A 13,930-nucleotide genomic window follows, 5' to 3' on the forward strand; every position below is an offset into this window, starting at 1 on the left:
GGAGGGAGCAAGGAAGCTGTCATAGAACAGGTGCTGATGTTTAAAAAAATAAGATTAATTGCTACAAAACATTACCAAATAGAAAAGGAAAATTTAATTCATCTGGAAACTAGGCACACAAACCCTTCTGGAATGAGAACCATGACCTAACAACTAAAATAAATAAATAAATAAATAAATAAAATATAATAATGATTATGAAGATGATGAAGATGAAGATGATGATGAAGATGAAGATGAAGATGTGATTCCAGGTAAACATTCATAGAACAGGATGCAGTAACTGCAACACAGGCACTCTTAAAACTCTTTAAGAGACCACCCTGCTGCCCAGACAGAAGTTCCAAAGGGCTGATAAACAGATTGCATATTCAGGTCAGGAAAACGACTTTACAATTAAACCATGCCCACCAAAACCCAAAATTCCTACCATTGTTTTTTCTATAGTACATATATTCTGGGAAATTTTAGGAACAATATGACTTGTGCTCCAGAAAAACACAGAAGTATACTGGGAAACTCTCACTTCCAAGTATTTCTATATTACACCCACATTCTTTTATGCTAAGAATATCAGTAAAACTCTACAATGGAAGCTGATGGCCCTTTTCCTCCCTGAGACAGTGGCTTTCGCTACCCCTTTACACATATGCAGAGCCCTTTCCCAGAGGGTTTACAAAGACTATATTACCACTAGAAAGCTAGGAGGAACAAAAGCCCTGGCAACACAGGTAGCTGCCTACATACCTTCATGCTAGTTTGCTTGGGGGCAGGTCCTGGCTCATGGCACTTTGTGATCTTCAGGACAACACCAACAGCATGGGCCGTTGGCCACTTTCAATAAGCATTATGGACCAGAGCCAGTTTGGTTTTTTTTGATGGAGAAGAAAGTTAGTTATACAGACAGGAGCTGTTGTTGGACCACTTGCCTTCAGAGCCAGATGACAGTCCTTGGCCCGTTTTATTTTCTAGTGTGGACCTGGCAAGCATGGAATGAGAAAAACAAAAGATTATCTTCTCTTCAGAGGTGTGCAATGAAGGGATAACAAGGCAGGTTGGCAGATACATTAAGCATATAACGGTATTTAAATGCTGTAAGGAGATATGACTTGTTCAAGGGTTTTCAGAAGCATTTAGATTTCTAAATCCTTCAGATTTGTATGAGAACTGTGACTCTAAATCACTTCTGAGGTGCTCACAGAACCACATAGGCTTTACAAAAACTCTGGTCTGGAGGGATTGCCCTAAAGTCATACCAGGAGTCCAGATGAGAACCAGGAATGAATCCAGCTCTCCCAAAGCCTACCATAGTACTTAAAAAACAGTTTACCTACTCCTAAGACTATGTCCTCCTTCCTATCCTGCTGACTTCAGCATGGAAACACTTCAAAGCTCTGGAGCTCTTTGCGGCTGCCTGCTGGAAACCCACACACACCTGACGCTTCCTGGTTCAACACTAGCAGAGGCAACGTCAAATTTTAGCACACGTCAGGACTGTAATATGGTCTGTTTGCTCCCTTCAGACTTATCAGATAAAATTCTTATTATGCTGTCTCAACCCACAGCACCAGGATTTCACTGTTCCTGTTTTATCCCCAAAACAAAGGCTACACAGTAGAACAGCAGCAGCCACCAAAAACTTGGACATTACACAACCCACGGAGCGGGGTCTGGCAGTAACAACTGGTGTTAACTGCAGGATTGCAGAGGGGCTACTTAACAGGAGCTGCTTAGCCTGGCACTTCATGCACAGAGCTATTTCTGTCACAGACACTGGAAAAATGTATTTGCCAATTAAAATAATCCAGGCAGGTCCCTTATGCCCAAGCAGAGAGGCAAAGCTAAGGAAAACAGCATCTAACATCTTCCACAAAAAAATCACAAAACCAGAAAATATTCCTGACATCTGGGATACTCAGAGTGAAATTCCTGCCCTGTGGAAGTAAGCACCAAAATGCCCATTGAGTTGAAAAGGGCCAGGATTTCACTTTCAGATTCCACAAAAAATCTTAGCCTCCTTTGACTCAGGATGAAGGACTGGGACAGCCAAGTAGGCAGTACAATCTCTTTCTGAATAAGAAGAATAGGCCAAACTCAACAATACTGCAAGCCCTGCAAGACTTGCTTACATCAGGCCCAGAGCAAACCCAATGCCTTGTCTTGTTCTGCAGTGTTGTGCAACAGCTGCTATTGGACTTATGATCCTCACTCACAGTGGTGCTGTTGCAAATCCAGAGCAGGACGCACAATCTTACTACATGGCATTTATTCCAGGGGCACAGAATTACTGGGATGCCAGATCAAGAGGGCATTTTAGGCTTGGAAGACGAGAGAATTGATCACAAAACCTGTACTAAAGCAAAATCTTGATTAAGATTTTTTTTTTTCCATAAACGAGTCCTAGGAGATTTTCTGTGGGAGCTGTGTTTCCTCTAGGGAACTTAAAATACTGCCTCTGCTGTCATCATTCTCTGGTGGTCTACTTAATGAGGTGCTTTTGCAGATGATATCCTAAAGTGCGCTGTTCCCACAGTGCCAAACCACTATCTGGGTCATTGTTCCCCAGGATGCTGACTCACTTCCTTTGCCACTGTCATCCTGCATGCTATCGCACCGGGTCATGGAAATACCAGAACGTCTTACTTTAAAAGCAGCCTCCGCTAGTACATGTCCGATATCACTCAATACACCAAGCAATGAAGAAGGCGCAACATAGTCCCCAGTTGTTTTCTCCTCTCAGCATAGTAAAGCATAGGAAAACATGAAACAAATGTCCATTGTGGGGAGAGGGAAAAAAAAAAAAGTCGCTTGAGATAGACTTCATGCAATTCTGCCAATAGACACACAGACATTACAGAGGACTCTCCAGGAGGTCCACAACAAAAATTCACCTGCAGTCAGAGACTCCCAAGTCAGAAACTGCTCAGCTAGATGTGCAGCTGGCCCAAACCAACCAAGTCGACACGGTTACTTCAGATTTTGTGGCTATGATTGGGATTAGACTCTGACTTGGCCTAGCTAACTCAACTAGAAGTGAAGCAGAAGTGGTCTTCGCCATATCAAAGATCAAATGTTAGCTGGATGCCACAGAACTACATCAGAATGTCAGATACAGCTAAAATTACTGCAGATTAAGAAAAGGATGGTGGGAAAACAGTTAGATGAAGAAGTGAATGAAATGACCAGGGAAGATTTCTAAACTCTCTCTCTTGGAAAAGAAATAACATCTAAATTCTTGGATAATATTTACTCTGCAGAGCACTGCATAGAAACACGGGGCTCAGACAAAAATAAGCAGGGATGTTTTGATTTTGTTTAAATAACATAATACTCCTGAAATAACTCTCACATGTTAACAGAAATCTTTCAGGCTATGGTGGTGTTATTTATCCTACATCATGCAGACAAAAGGTGCTGAAGATTTTTTTCAACTATGAAATAAAAGCAAACAAGAAAAAAATACTTGACTTTGGCTTTTTCTGCCTTTTTTTTAGGGATCAGCCAAGATGAGTTGTGTGCTGAACAAAGGGATACCAGCACTGACGTTTACTACATTGATGGAATGTCAACAATAGGACAGTCTTGTGAAATGTGACTTTATTTCCCAGCTCAGCAGCAGTATCTCTGTACCAGATGTGGACTGTACTCGCAGCTCCACTCCCATACCAAGACTCTCACTAATGCTCCAGCTCTCTTTATATGATCTGTTTTGACTGCATGTTTGTGAAGTGGGTCTGGATGTCACTGAGAGTACACTATGGGATCCTCATTTTCAGACAAAACCTCTAACTCCTGCTGGAAAATGAGTCATAATGATCACAAACAGCAAGCATCAAAGTAAAATATTAGAGACATCCCAAATTCACATGCATTTAGCAACACAAGTCCAGCTTCATTTCTAAAAAAAAGGACAGTAATATGTGTTCTTTGTTTGAAACCAGCAGCAAGGCTGGTGTAGTCAAGTTTGTATCATGAAAAGAGTTCACAGAATTAAGTATCTTTCCAAAAATGATCTGCTAAAGCTAAGGAAGAAAAACATAACCAATTATTCACCAAAGACGCCTTTGTAGAGATCAGCCACACTTGCTTAGCTCACCACCTTCATTTCATACACTGACTACAACTCATCTTGTGCTGTTTCTCAGCCTGACCAAAGCCAGATGTACAGACAGACTGAAATGAGCCATTGGTGTCATGGCAGCATAACAACATGAATGTGTAGTCCAGCATAATCCAAATTTAGGCCATCGCTAGGGGTGCAGGGGAAGGGCCAGGAAAACTTTCCCTGCCCCTAATAACTTCCTTTAGCTGCAACACCTCCTATAACAAATAGTTAAGGAGATCCATTTCTGTCCCTTTGGACCTGTCACCTGCTCTAGCTCAGCAGCACAGCTCTAAGACCTCATTTAACTGTCTCCGTCAATAAGCCATACCATGAAGGCCCACATCAAAGACATCCTGCTCCTGCCGTGCTCCATAGAGCCTTCCCAAATGACATTCTGCTGCTCCCAGGAGGTCTGGAGAGCACTGTGCATTGGTACAAGCTGGAGGGCAACTAGGAGGCTTTGCCTGGGAGCCTCACAGCTGGATTTGAGGTTTTGCTGTGCTTAAGATAAATGTTCAACCTTTCAGTTGCTTATAATAATCAGAGTGGAACCTTCAAAATCTTTTGAGGTTCACCCACCTCTACACATAACCATATATAAACAGCATGTAGAAACCTGCCAATGTTAGCAGTGAGCACACAGGACTTGACTTGCTGCAAACATTGGTTAACACTTCCTTTCTTACCACCAGAGAAACCCACAGTGACTGGTATTCAGGAAAAGGTCTCCTCTTTGTAATAATTAATTCATGCAGTTCTGTAACATTGTTGTTCAGGTTCCAGTCGCCCCCTTTTATTTTATCTTAACCAACAGAGCTAAAATATAAACACCAGCTACCTGCACATCCAAACAGAAGAGTACAGAAAGTCAGTAGTTTCAATTTCTTTTCTGACCACGAAAATTAATACGTGTTCTTCTTGCCGATTTTATCAAAAAATCCAAGCAGGAGCTGTAAAAATACATGTTTAATTTCAAAATACATTGTTTGCTAAACACATACAATTCTGTTTCTGCCAACTGGTCTATTATAAGGATAATCCACACTTGCCTTTCTAGTTACCCTGGGGGAAAAAAAAAAAAAAAAACACGAAACACTTCTGAATCTGTGGGTGATTTCTCACCAGTGAGGGAGGAGATGTCCGTGCTCACAGGCACAGGAATAGTTGCTCTCTTGCAAGTGCAGGGCGTTCTGTTTTTCCAGCCTCGGCCTTTGTGACCTAGAGTTACTGAGGATTTTCCATCCTGACTTTTGATTCAAATGAAGTGCAGACAGTACCACTTGGAGCCAGCACTATCTGGAGACTTTTCTGTGGCTAGTAGAGCTAAAAAGGTTTTGAGGTTAGGGGGGATCAGCTTGATATCCTGCAAAACAGAGGAGCTCACCCCACCATGCCTGCATCAAACCCATGCCAGACAGCTGAGCCACAGAAGACCTTTAAAAATACAACCTATCTTGTTTTAAACACCATCAGTGCAGCTGGTATAAATAGATGCAAATTAAAATATTCAGTAAACTAAAGTTTGCACTATCTGGTATCAATATTACAAGTCTGGCTACACTATACAGCCCTGTTGTGCAGATCAGGGTCAGTTCCTCTCTTCTTGCTTCCCTAAGATTCAAGTGCACATGAGGGAGACAAAAAAAAATTATGGAAAGAAAATGTTGAATTTGTTTCTCTTCCTTACAGGTTGAAACCAGAAATAAGTGCCAGTTTCTGGAAGTATGTATGCTTTGTTTTTATTTTCCCCACTTTTTTTCATTTTCTCAGCTAATGCAAATACTATTCTTGTCTTTCCCCACTTTTTCAGCTCTATTCTTCAGGGATTTTTCCTTTAAGTATTTCAAACAGCTCTGGGGTTTTTGAAAGCCTAGCAGCACTTAAAACTAAAAAATTTCTTTTGTACTTGCCTTTTTCGCTTTTGCAAGTCTTGGTAAATTCTGAAAAGTTGCAGAATGACAAAAGAAAAAATGGCATATGATACTACCTTCCATATGGAAACAGGAATACCAGAATCACGTAAGCAGATACAGTGCATTTGCGACACCAAGATCTCTTTCCCCCAACATAAGCAACGTCCATCAGCAAAGGGGAAACAGGTATTACTTCCTTTTCCATCGGTAAGTACCCTGCTTAGCTTAAGCTATCACAAACCACGGAATATTGTATTCCTTTATTTGCAAATGGTTTTGGTAAACTCAAGAGAAGTCACAGAAATGACCAGGAAAACCAGATATATTTGTCACTAGATGCTGCGTTCCACCAGCGTAGGTAAATAAGTCTGATCCAGTTATTATAGTAATAGCTCTAGGCAAGGTACCAGAAAACTCCAGTACCCCAGTTGTTAACCCAAGGCATTCCCAGAAGCACCAGATCTGTGTCTGGAGCATGGGACCACATTGTGTGAGATAAGAAACTGCAGATGCTGCAGTACGAGCACCAATGCTCCACAGCTCAGGTGTGTGCTCACTATGGGCTCCATCAAAAGCTTTTTAAGGTCAAAAATACTTCAGGGGACTTTGAATTACAATAATTTCAAACATCTGCCTTTAAAATCTGCCCTGATTAGTCACAAGCTATTGAACAAACACTCTTCCAAGACTTCATTCTTCCCATTCACATGGGCCCCTATTTTCCATAAAACAGCCACCTCTAACCTTTTTGCTGATCTGACTTGGCTGTAGTGAGTTCACATGAAACACTGGGCTCTCTCCTGTCTCCGGAGACTATGGCTTCCAATCAGCCTGGTGCTTCAGTAGGTGCTAAACTTTCAAGGTAAGTATAATCATTCTGAAGTCGTTCGTTCAATCAAACTATTTACACAAAGAAATTTAAGCACATTCGTAATACCACATGAAATCATAGCCTGGGATATATACCTCCAGGCACAGTTCCCTTTAGCTATACTCTTTTGGCTATAAATCCTGACTAGTTATTTCTTTAATTATTAATAGTACCATGTCACTGTGCAAAGAGCTTTAATTCCATCAGATTTCATTTTCTGGGAGAAACAGACCCCTCCAACATGAAAGTACAGAAATTTAGGATATTTAGTTCTCAACAAAAAACCCAAAAATTTCAGCATGAAACATTTCCCTCCTATCATAGACTTAAAAATAAGCTTGATTTTAGGCATATTATGCATAGTCCCCATGATGTAAATGCTTAAATTAGTACTTCTGCTTAAATGCATTTCTAAATCAATATCAGGAGAAAAATTCATTCTGAGGTGAGATTTGGCAGAGACAATTCAAGCCTGGAAAAAATTTTTTTCACATATTCTGAAAAATGTAGTTCAGCTATATTTGACTTTTATAGAACATACAAAGAATCTATTAAGAGATTCCAGGCATTTATTTCTTTTGACTCTCGAGTGATTTAAAACCAGCTTTGTTTCTTCAAACCTGAACTTGCCAAGCGATTAATAGAAGACTAAGTATTTTCCCAGTTTGAAATAAAACCCTGAAAAAACCCCACCCCCCACCCCCCCTTTTGAAAAAAATAATTACTCTTGTTTTAAAATTGTGTTCTGAGCATGCAAAGCATAGGTTTGAATCTTTTGGATGCTGCATATTGCAGCTGCAAGTTGGATTTTGCACGCAGAATCAAATCGGAAATACAAAATCCTTTTAGCCCCAAGGTGAAATATTTCTGTCCCAGATGGCCCTGGCAAGGATTCCATGAACTCACTGCAGATGCCGTATCACTGCAGTGTCATTCTGGATGAGATGGTGGACAACCAGTCCCTACGTAGCCTCTCCAACACAGTCATGATTCTGGGTGTGCATGTACTCTGCCACACGTTCTTTCACATCGTGTTATGTATGGCTTTGCGATATTCATGTTACAGTAATATCAGCGTTACAGTAACTCCACACAGGAGTCAGAAATTTTACCTTTTGCTTCATTCCAAAGCCTAAACAAACCCTCAGAGATCATCCTTATGGCATCTCTGGGCTTTCAATGAAATCAAAGGAAGGAGCAGGCTGTGACAGAGATGCTATGAGTCCTGCATCACTATATATCCACACATTTGTGTTTGTCGTAACAAACATACAGCACCAGTGGAAGTCACTCTAAACAGGGATCACCAAACTTGAGAGACCTGCTCTTTCAGGGGATGAGGGAAGATGATGTTCAGCACAGCACAGGTGAAAATAAACCATTTAAGAACAAATCCATCATCAGACTAGCTACACTGGTGCTAACTCTGCTTGTTGAGTATCTAGCCAAAACAATACAAAATATGCTAAATTATTGTATTTTAAATGACTGCGTATTTTATAAGTGTGTACATTACTCCGTTGAACTTTTACAGCTAATAGTGTGCATATGGTCACACATATAGACACATGTACACACTTAACCCCCCATTAAGCACTTCACTCCTCTCCTGTGGCAGTGCAGTCGCTCTCTTGTTCCCTGCACAGAGCTGTGGCCAGGAAAGATGTGCTGCTGAACCAGGAAGGGAAACAGGTCAACACATGGCCAAGCTAAAACCTGTCACCACCCTACACCCACGTGCCCATTATGGGCACATGTATCACTTGGCTCAGCTGTGTGCTGGGCAGAAAGGCACAAGATTAAAAGGAAAAAAAAGTTCAGGAGTGCACATCCCGGCTGAGATCAGGCTTAGCTGACATGATCTTTCCTTGGGTCATATATTGACTTTCGTTGACTACGCCTGCCATTCGTTGAACTATGTCTCATGAGTTACTCTTAGGATTTAACTGGACTCATTAAACTTAAGATGACATTTGAGAGTAATGTAATTGATTCTGAAGGAATCACCATCCACAGTGGAAATGCTGAAGGCAGAAAGCAGGTCCCCTTGGACACAGCTCTGAGAACAGGCTGAGTCAGCAGTTCTGCAGTGTTACTAAAGACTTCCTCTACCTTCAGGCACTAATTTGTCTGAAGATTTTTGTAAGGCTTTTGCTAAAGAGAACCAGAAAGTCTATGAAAATGTGCTTTACTGGTAACACTTTCCATCTGTTCCCTTTGAGGCAACAGGCAGAGAATGGTGTGTTTGGAAACACCTCAAACCAAAGCGCTGGGGCTGTCAGGTCTGCCTAGGGTTTTTAACAGTGCAGCTGTCAGTGACTTCACTGAAGTGGCAAACTTAAAACCCCCTACCTCTCAGAAAATGTGTTTTTCTGCTCTTTATCCTACATCTAGCTTTCAGGGCTTCCAGCAAGAGTGTCCACAGAGGATCCCTATGCTGAATGCATGGGCAATGCTGTAGGTACAACATCCCCACCTGCTGCTTGGAGGAGCATCACTGTACAATGTCGGATAGAACTGCTTCGTGCTGGTTTTGGGGGTTTTGTTTGGTTATTTTTTTACAGTGATGTGCCTGTCTCTCCCCTCATTTACAGTATCACCAGCAAGGAATAGATCTGTTAAAATCAGCTAGATCATCTTCTTCAGGGGAATAAAAAAAAGGCCATCAAACTCCCAAATTAACAAAAAAATAACATTTAAAAAACCCCAAACAACAAACACCACCAAACAAAAAAAATTCAAGAGCAATCTTTTGTTTGGAGATTTCCTTCTATTTCTAAATCTACCCTGTTAAAGTCAATCAGACTTTTCTAAATTTTGAAATTTCACCTCTTTTTTGATGCTGGCAATGAAGAAAAATTTCCAAAAGGATGTTCGGGTAAAAGATAGTATAAGCACTGGGCAGCAATAACTCTCATCAAGTTGAGTTGAGCCTTCGTTCCAGAAGCAGGCAGCTCAAGGACAATAGAAGTACTCCTGTAGTTCCTGTACTTAAAACCAGTATTTTGTTCTGACTAATCTGTGTTTCATCAGCTACATAACCTTATTTTTATTCCCTATTGTGCTTTTCCCAAACTTTAAAACAGATATTTATTGTTGGAAATCTTCAGCTACTATTGAACATCCACAGCAGAGAAATGAGCTGACCATTAGTCCTACTTCACTGCTCTCTTCCAAATTCAAAAGTTATCTTAACTGGCTTATCGTTCAAGCAGAGTTCTTAACCTTTCCTGATGACAAATGAACTAAATCTACTCTAGATGGCCCTGCTCTGGCAGGGAAGTTGGACTAGATGAAATTTTGAGGTCCCTTCCAACCCCTAACATTCTGTGGTTCTGTGTAAATCATATGGCTTTAATACCTAAAGAGCTATGCAAAAAGAAAAAGAAAACTAACATACATATTCTTGTACCCAAAAGATAAGGAGTTGCAGCTGGGTTGCCTGTTTGCAGTACCAGTTATGACTGCTTCCTCCCTGGGTGCAAAACCGAGATGATCAGTAGTAGGATTATTTCCCATCTTGTACACACACATATGGAAACCAGCTATTTATGGTCCTTTCCCAAGGCATGTCCATTGCAATCAATAGGCATGACCGTCATGACGAGTGGATATACTTTCTGATGGGACCCTCAAGAAATCCATGTCATAGCTGTTGCAAGCTTGTTTTTGAGGCACTTGGAACCTATTCACACCAGCATGTTTAAACACCATTTCTTCAAACTACAACAGCCAGCCGACAAAGTCAAAGCTATACCAGATCTTGCAGTAGTTGTACCTTAAACTAATGCCATTTATAGTGCCAAACTATGCCTGAAACACAACAGTCTCAGATATGTATTCTTTTTCTAGATCGTAATATGTTAGTTAATTTTTACCAACAAGAAATCACGGAACTAGCTTAAACCAAGCAATGTTTGTACTACGAGACAGACCTCCAGCTGTGTCACAAGATGAAGATATATTCACTGTGCTTCACAATGTTAAGTTAATTCAGCTTGATGTTCAGTATAGGCATGATTTTCTTATCTACTGGGATAGACTGGAAGAGCCTGAGGCATTGGTTCTTTTTCACATTTGTAGTTGAAACACAGAAGAGATGCAGCAAAGAACAAGAAATCACAAAGGAAATGTGGTTGATCTTGGAAAAGAGAGATTCAGAGAAAAGAAAGTTGAAGTGATCTGTGATAATAGCCAGGAACAGTAAGAATTTAAGTTCACAAAATATTTGCTCAAATGTGGTTTCGGTTGGAGGTTTTATTCTGGATTTGTAAAATCAGTGAGTGAAAGGAACAACAGACTGGAGAGGACAATCTCCTGCAGACCTCTAACAGCCAAGTGTGGACTCCAAGTCAAGAATAATCCCCTAAAGGTTTGTGCCATGTGCCAGAAGACATAGAAGCCCCTTGGCATTACAGAGAAAAAAATCTAAGTCATTCAGTAAAAACTACCACATAAACCAAGAATTATACCAAGTACTGCCAAAGAAGAGTAAGAGATGTCAAAGACTGATACTAGGAAGTTTGCTTAGAAGCAGCACCAGCACATGTCAGTCACCCAACATGCTACCTGCAGGTGGAGTCAATCTCTGATGCTTTGAAGAGAAGGAAAAAACCCCAACAACCACAAACCAACAAAAGAATCATCATCATCAACAGCGAGAACAATGAACAGAAGTCATGTTGTTCAAATGAAAGGAAAATAAATTCTCCCTGGTTCCTGTGAGCTACGCCAGCAATCTTAGGACAGGATTAAAATAATTAAAAATCACATAGGTGAATTCTACTCTCTGAGTATCTTTCGAAGCAGTGTCAGGTGATGTCACATAGTACCTGGCATAAAAGCATTGATGTTAGCGGCAGAGCAGAGCTGAAGGGGAAAGGTACATCTCCACTGCCCTGTGTTGTGACCCAGGTGAAGGCAGACTGTCCCAGATGGTGCTCCCAACTGCACAGTATTTAGCTGCGGCCAGCTCTTTCCCCTGTACATCTCTCTCCCATTTTTTCCCACTCCCTCTTTAGAGGTACCCAATGACAAGAACAGCTGTCCCGGAGTAGCAGTCAAGCTTGTCCTGTAATGTGTTCAAAGCTGTCTTTTTTATCTCCCTTTATTCTGTTCTGGCTTCCCCAGCTGCCAGATAGGTGCAGCTCCAAAATAGCTACTAGCACAGGCTGGGGCAGAGGAAGAGCTAAGGAAAGGCGGGGATAATGTTCGTCTGAGATTCACACCTGGGTAGAAAATTAATGGTGAGCACAGGCTCTAACTCATTATGTACCACAAATACTGTTGCAAGGAGTTCACTGCAGCATCTTCAGAAGAGCATTCACTTCGGGCATATTTACAGCACTGGGAAGGACCTGGATGATCACAGAGCTATAAGATTTGTCCGCTTGAGGTCCTCCATGAAAGCTTAGGGGTTTATTACATTTCCTGTTGATGATTACCATTCCTAGAACTGTCTGGTTGCTGCATGCAACTTTGAACACCTAGCAGCGTTCTGGTTATACAGTGAGATCATGCTGGAAGACAGCCAAACTTGTCCGAATCACAGTCACTTCTCTCATTTACACCTTCTAAATGGCTAGTCTCTGCTTCTATTTCAAGCCCCCTCTAATTTTCCTCTTCTCTCTGTACAGTCTCCAGGCTGCTTTGAACTTTGGAATTAGATGGAGAACATCTAGGTAATCCGCAGATACAAAATGCAATTTGTTTTCGCTCACTTCTGTTATCCCCTTTCACTTTTGCCTGAGTTTTTCCCTACATCCCCATTTCTCCTCCTGCCCCTCCCTCCTGCCCACGTTTGCATTTAGGTGTTTGAAGGGGGAAGAAGAGATGGAAAAAGAGAGGTGCAGGATCAGCATTGCCTTGGCAATCCACTGCCCTACTAACTTATTGCTTTTCCCTTACTGCTGAGCTGGTGATTTGGGCTCTGAAGGCTGCACAGTACCACTGTCTCCCTGCCAATGCTCTTTCTCCACCAGGCCAGTCCTCATTAATAAAGCCCAGCTGGGCTTCACTGACCTTGTACCAGGTACTGCAGGGCTGGCAGTGGCTCCTTGTTAGACATCAGCCTCATTCAGCCCACTGGAGGGTGAAGGCAGAAACTGAGGGCTGTCAAGTCTGGCACGTATGAGCTGCTGAGGCAGCAAGGAAAAGGCAGCTATATGCAATGGGGGCCGCTGGTGCCATTTCACACATGTCACACTCCTTATGTGTGGTTTCCCCAAATGTTAGGACGTGACACGGAAAAGGATTTACAGGCACCTGCAGCAGATGATTCAGCTCCAATACAGGAAGCTTATATGGTCTCGAGGTAGTGAAGGAAACTAATCATGCTGGTTCTAGGAAAACAAATAAGTGCCGAACAGGTGCCAAAAATGACTTGGCACTTCCAGTCACCTTGCAGTTCATTTCCAGTGCAAGTTAGGAGGCAAACAGAAGAAATTTTTTTTTCCTGTTTTGCATGTGTCACCCTGCAGAGGTCTTGAAAAATGACAAAGTAAAGAGGAGGAAGGAAACAGCTGAAGTGGCACTGAGTAAGGCGACAAGTGCCTTATCCCTAGCAATCTTCCAAGGAAGGCAGACCCAGAGCCATATCTCTGAGCACTGTGACAAGTACTGCCCCCAGCTCCAGGCACAGCATCCACACAGTCACTAGCTGCAGAGGGAGGTGACTGAGGAGCAGGTGGTTACCTTGGGTACACCAAAACACCCTCACACTGACTGCTGGGAACCCCTGCCACTGAACCTCTCTTCAAGTGTCAACGCTTTAGTTAACGCTCCAGAGGTTTACACAGGGGAAAGCAGCACAAATGATGGAAAGCTCAAAGTTTACCAGCAGACCAGTACCGTGAGCATGTCTGAAGGAGATTACTGGGCTAAAATCAAATTACTTTGAAATAAAGAAAATAAATACAAAAATATGAGCCACACTAGTTGTCATAGATCTGGAATATAAATTGCAACAGGCTACTGCTGTTTATAATGTCGACCTTGCTTTTTTTTTTTTTTTTTTTTTTAAATCCACTGTGAAGGACAGAC

The sequence above is a fragment of the Leptosomus discolor genome, chromosome 2 (assembly GCF_034619465.1).
Source record: "Leptosomus discolor isolate bLepDis1 chromosome 2, bLepDis1.hap2, whole genome shotgun sequence".
NCBI classification, from domain to species: domain Eukaryota; kingdom Metazoa; phylum Chordata; class Aves; order Leptosomiformes; family Leptosomidae; genus Leptosomus; species Leptosomus discolor.